The sequence below is a fragment of the Fistularia commersonii genome, chromosome 5, assembly GCF_037954325.1.
Source record: "Fistularia commersonii isolate RoL2024-O1a breed Wild chromosome 5, RoL_Fcom_v1.0, whole genome shotgun sequence".
Lineage (NCBI taxonomy): Eukaryota > Metazoa > Chordata > Actinopteri > Syngnathiformes > Fistulariidae > Fistularia > Fistularia commersonii.
This window is the reverse complement of record NC_141288.1, coordinates 21,840,567-21,846,928: the sequence shown is the minus strand read 5'-3', so window position 1 is coordinate 21,846,928 and position 6,362 is coordinate 21,840,567. Positions and strand designations below refer to the sequence as shown.

General features: G+C 49.9%; 1 long non-coding RNA gene across 1 annotated transcript; it reads right to left on the bottom strand.

The window, feature by feature from the left end:
* Window positions 1–4,092, bottom strand: LOC147234368 (uncharacterized). Its single transcript, XR_015106114.1, has 3 exons — window positions 3,701–4,092; window positions 2,080–2,328; window positions 1–286 (listed from the first exon to the last, which is right to left on the bottom strand). It is a non-coding gene; the product is annotated as an uncharacterized LOC147234368 (long non-coding RNA).
* Window positions 4,093–6,362: the final 2,270 nt, after the last annotated feature.

Sequence of the window (6,362 nt, the reverse complement as noted above, 5' to 3'; positions counted from 1 at the left end):
CTGTTTGTGCATATACGTGGAGGTTGGTGTGTGTTTGAAATCCTCACTGGCCTCGCTGTTTGGTTTGGCGGGGTCTCCGGGGGCCCGGGGAGGTTGTGGGATGGCCCTCAGCAGAGGAGCCCGAGAGGCTGACATGCAGGCCGGGGTCCGCGGGGAACGGCGGCGAAGCTCCTGTTACCGTTGGCTTCGTCACGCTCTGTGAAATTTATGTGTAGAGCAGCGGCCAGAGCTCGGGTTGCATGATAACACCAAAGTGACGCGATATTAATCCCCTGCCGGATTGGACCTGGAAAGCCAGAGACACACAACCATTTCAATCCAGTGTGTTATAACCACTGAAAGATGTGCGCGCACACACACACACACACACACACACACACACACACACACACACACACACACACACACACACACACACACACACACACACACACACACACACACACACCTTTGGAAAAAGAGCAAAAATTGAAATGATCCGATAAATTCTCAAGATATTACTTGAAAAACAACCTGCAAGCATTGGGCAAATTCTTAGAAAAACAAAACATGAGTAAATGCCTGAATAGCTGCCGAACGACAAACGAATGACAACAACATTAAAAACAAGCCAACGAACCCAAAACAAAGAAAACTAGCCAAAAAAACTGAAATTTGTGAAAAATGAATGCCATCTGATCCATGAATAAATAAGATCCAGGACTGACTGACCTTGCTGACCCGTTTCACATTTTGAAGATCCCTAAAAAGAGCAGCGCCGCTGACCTTTCCCTCCGAGAACTGCTCATTTTTAAATCTATTTTGACACTTGGAGATTTCGCCTCTTCTTTAAGAAAAGAGCAGATTTGAACTAGAAACACACTCACACACACCAGGGGTGGGGCTCAATTGAAAAATAATCTGGAGTTGCATTTAATCAAAATAAGAGTCACTTTGACCGATGAATAAATGTAGACGAGTTTCCATTTCAGAATGGGGTTTCTCTCCAATGATTGTCTGCACAGACTGATGGCGGTCTCTATTTCAGGACCTGGTAGCTTCTCTTCCTCCTCACTGCTCATGGATATGTTAGACACAGTCCTTCTGGACGGCATTACTTAATTCCTCTAGGCCGAATCGATCTCCTTCGAGCCCGTCCTCCAACATGGAGGAGAGCGGTCTGCAGACCACAGCAATCTAAGCAACCTGCACGTCATGTTCATTTTTTTAACACATTTCTTTAGTAAATGTTTAATCACCAGACATCAGTCTGTAACGGGATGCGTACGGACCGAATCGCACAGACAGAGAAAGTATCCAAGGACTTCCCTGAGGCTCGGGAGGAAGCAGAGCAGTTCGCGATTGCGTCGTGGAGACGAGGGAGGGCGGCTGAGGACGGCCGAGGACCGGCAGGAAAGTTTGACGAAGGACAGGCGAAGAGGGGAGCGCAGAGCTGCTACTTCTAAAGGACTGCTGATTGCCAGTGATGAGATGCAGGTATGAGTCCAGTGATGACAGACAGCCTTCAGCTGAGCAGTTTGAAATGTGACATCTATCTATCTATCTATCTATCTATCTATCTATCTATCTATCTATCTATCTATCTACTTGGAAGTATCAGATATGTGAGACAAGAAGAAATCTAAAGGGTAAAATGAAATGTGAAGGAAGCACTGAGTCTGAAATCGACATCGGAAAAAGAGTGAATGTTGAAATCAAAATAGATGAAAGACAGAAAATGATCTGGGTGTTTGGAGAGCAACTTCTAGAAAGCTGAACACTGATGGCAGCCGTCATGGCGAGCAGCTTCAGAAGGACGTCACTGTCACCAACTTCCCATCGCCAACAAGGCTGGAGACACAAATGTTTCCACAATATTCTTTGGCACGGATTTGAATGTATCCGGGCCGGGCCATGCATTGGACTCTACCGTAGGTTGGACTGTTCCGTCCATTGGACTCTACCCTACGTTGGACTGTTCCGTCCATTGGACTCTACCGTACGTTGGACTGTTCCGTCCATTGGACTCTACCCTACGTTGGACTGTTCCGTCCATTGGACTCTACCGTACGTTGGACTGTTCCGTCCATTGGACCGTACCGTCCATTGGACCGTATCGTCCGGTCAGCCTATGCTGGTGGCGGGGGGACCACACAGCAAGCACTCGTTCCCGCCGGCATTTGGACGCAGCGCCCATAATTGTGTTGTTTCACGCTGTTCGGCGTCAGGTGGGCGGAGCCAGGCAGGACCACCACCTCTGTGACCCAGGCAGATCGGGGCAGGGGGACAGGTGGAGCAGGACCTCCCATGCTTCTCCAAAGACCTCCAGGAGGAACCGGGGGGGCTTGTCTAAACAACAGGAGATATAATAACAGTTCTTAACAACGGGAGGATTCATATAGTTTTAGTTTGTGTCTCTACAATTTATATATTTATATATATATATAAAATTATACATATACACATACACATCTTCTTTGCAGGTATGACATGTTTAACGGCCCGGTTTCCTCAGAAAAGTAAAAACCACCATCTATTTTCATCTATTTATCTATTTTTTTGGCAATCATTAGAATTATCATCATTATTATTTGCTGTTTGACATTTAATTTTGTAAGTGCCAGTATTTTTTTACTGGTTGATTTATTGTCATCTCTGACACGGTCGAGGCCTGCCTGCTGGTTTCAGCTAAATACATAATCAGACCAACGGTTGAATTAACAATGATCAAAAACATTCTAGAAAAACAGGTTTTCCTCTCTGACTCACCGACACACACACTCACACACACACACTCACACACACACACTCACAGTCGGATCATCAGCGGAACTAAAGCTTTGTTATTACACCTCATTCCATGTGTAGGAGGTTTCAGCATCCCTGTGTATCATAACTGGGGGTGGGAGGAGAGCTGCACACACACACCACACATCACACACGCACGCGTGCACACACACACACATACACACACCACACACTTACACGCACACACCATACTTACCGACACTTCACACACACACACTCACACACACACTCACACACACACTCACACACACACACACACACACACACACACACACACACACACACACACATGCGCACCTCTGAATGGATGCAGACCACAAACAGGCAACATAAACAAGGCAGAGTCTGCCTGGTGTTTTATCTCCGTGCCACCCACAGTTTCTGTCAGCAGGGAGCTGAGACCCTGAAACCCTGAAACCCTGAAACCCTGAAACCCTGAAACCCTGAAACCCTGAAACCCTGAAACTCTGAAAGGCAGTGCTTGGCTTTGTCCTCCCCCCCAACCCTCCACCTACCATCACCAAACCCAGGACCATCTCAAAAGCCTGGCTCCGGCCCATCGGGCCTGAGCCGCCCCCTGGCTCCCGCTCAAATTATGATAACACAAAGTGTAACCTTAAACGGCTGCGAAACGCAATTTGAGTTTCCCACCGGCCCGGCTCCTCGCCGGTGAAACATCCAGTCTCCCCTTTGGAGGGATTCAGACATTGTTTGAGAAGAGTAGCGCTGGTGCTCATTTGGACATTCTTTGTGAGTGAGGAGCTCCTCTGGGGCCGATGTTTGAATTTGGACCGGTTTCTTCACGCTTACCCCGCGGAAAGAATACGTCTGAGACGATGAACAACGGGAGGGAATGGAGTCATCTCCGAGCCTCCTTTTCCACCCCCGCTGACCTTCCCGACCCTCCGCTTACCTACATGACAACGGAATGTGCGTCTTTGCTCGCCAGTCCCTCCAGCGAACACCACCGTTGATCCCAGATTACCGCCCCGATCGAAGTTTACGCAACAGGGCGCGGTGATCGACGCTTCGTTTGTCGAGCACGTTTTCCCTGATTCCGTCTCCGCATGTGGTCCCCGCTGGCCTGTTTTCAAATGGGGGGGCAGGAGCTCAGCACGGCAGCTGAGCGTGTTCGTGTGGAAACACTGAGCTCACTGGCAGCGGCACAGTCGACCCGCGGCACCGAGGAATGCCGGCGCTGGCGAAGGGAGGCTGAAAATCCCTGAAATAAAAAAAAATAAAACAGAATAATATGATACCGCAGCAGATGTGAGAGCTCTTACAAAGGGGCCGTTCCACACGAACGTCCACCGACGTGCGCAGATGTCAAGGTTAAAACCGCGCTGCTTTTAGCCGACGAGCTCAAGTGACAGGCGTAGTGACTGTGAGGCGGAGGAGCAGGTGCAAGAGATGGAGTAACAACGGCCGCGTGGAGGTGAGGACTCCCGTCACGGGACTTTCACGGCGGGGTCCGGACCCAGCCTGGGGCTGACCGCCACGAGAGCCGCCCGACTCCGAACCTGGAAATGGTCAGATTAAAAAAACAGAAGAAGGGAAAGTAATGGGAGCGGGATCTTCTCCCGGAGACCCGGACCTGGGGCGGATCCAGAGGAAACATCAATCGGGTTCAGGCAATAGGTTGACGGTCGCATTCCCCCTTTCAATTGCAAACAAAGGGTAACTCTGGGAACGAGCGCCGACGGGAGAGAGACTTTTCTCCGCCCCTGTCGATCAAGAAAGGATCTGGGCCGCCGGCGTCGGCCGGGGTGGAGCCCCGGCACGTGAAGGCCTCCGCATCCCAGATGACCTTCTCCCAGCAGCCCGCTGTCAGTCACATCAAAAATGATTGCCCTTTTGTTTAAAAGCATGCAATCTTTTTTCTTCCATTTTTCCTCCAGTCAAAGCACTTTTGTCCTCGAGCACTGCTTTGCTCGAGGACCAGTTAGCCGCGGGTCACACCTGAGACCCGGCATCCACGCTCAGCCAAGGTGGGACGCATGGATACCGGCTGACCTGATTGGCTCAGACTTTGAAAGTAACTCATTGGATGAATTACCTGTTCAACACTGCAGTGAGAGCAATGTCTGTACACAAACACACACACACACACACACAAACACAGAGCAATAACTCCCGGATAATGTTAGCTCCACCTGCGCTTCTGCCGCCATGACAGGTCAAAACGTCTGCTGTGAAAAGTGGCCTTTCTTCCAACTGTTTCAGAGTCCGTTCGTGGACGAACCCCTCGGCTGACGAGGGTCTGCGGGCAAAAGACTTCGGCCTCTCGTCAGACGGTCGCTGCTTCTGCAGAGAGGAGGATGGAGGGCTGATATTTTACTTATTATATCTGTCTTCATTAACATTACATTACATTCCAGTCATTTGGCAGACGCTTTTATCCAAAGCGACTTACAAAAAGTGCAATTCAGTCACCGAAGATCGGAAGTACCAGTAGTCGGAAGTCAGAGGTGATAAGAGTAAGTTATCAAGTTATTCATGGATGGAAATGCAACCTTCGAATTAAAAACCTTTGACTGGTCTTCTTTTGAAGCCGTCCAAATATTAAGCATCCCGTTTCCAGCTGATAATTTGAGGAGCTTTAACCGAATGCAGCTGTATATATGTATATGATGTACAGTACATATTGGATATGATGGAGTATTTACTGTCTGTGGAGGAGCAGAATAAAATGCTTCAAAAGAGGGTTTGTTTTGAGCATCTTTTGGAGTTTCGGATGAAACCCTGAGTGTGGAGGCCCCGCTGGAGGCCTTGCTGCTCTTCTTTCCTTTTAAAAAGGTTCTCGCTGCCGATGCAGCCGGCGCTCTTCCGCAGCCGTGTTCCCCTCCTCCTCGCCCGTCCCAACAACAACAAACACCGTCAGTCCTGGTGATGCACCCGAAGGAAGACCACAGCATGTGGACGTGGACCCCACGGACAGAATCCGTGTTGAATTTCCACAGAGCAAGTGATGAAGATGACTTGAGCCCACGCAGCCCCAACTTCATACCATGGCCTCATAGCCAAAGCTTCATACCCCTAACTTCATACCCCCGGCTTCATACCACGGCCTCATGCTCCCGCCAGGTCCTTCTACTCCGTCTGTCCCGGGAGTTAAAGTTACATGATGGATGACGGTGTGATCGGATCGGCTTACCAGCGCAGAGAAGACATCGGTGCCCTGAAGACCAGCGAGGGTGGAAGAAGTTCTCCACAGCACAGCAGTGGACGGAGGGGAAACAGACACGCTTCTTCTGGCGCATCATCTACGAAAACAACGTCCTCACCATGAAAGCAAGGTGAGGAGCGGAGCCCAGACGGCTCGGGGTGACGGGGTTAGAGGGGATCCGGGTGTCACCGCTCTGTTGAGCCTTCATTGAGCACTTGATGGATGCTCTGTAACCAATGGAGGTAGAGCGCCCCCGCAGCACACAATCTCCTCAGCAGATTAACTCCCACTGATTTATTGAGATTTACCTCAAGAAAGAAAACAGCTGGCAAGGAGCAGAAATACCAGGACTGGCAAGGCATAAATCCACGGCGAGAAGAGCCCGGCTCATTCGTGAGCAGAGATACTT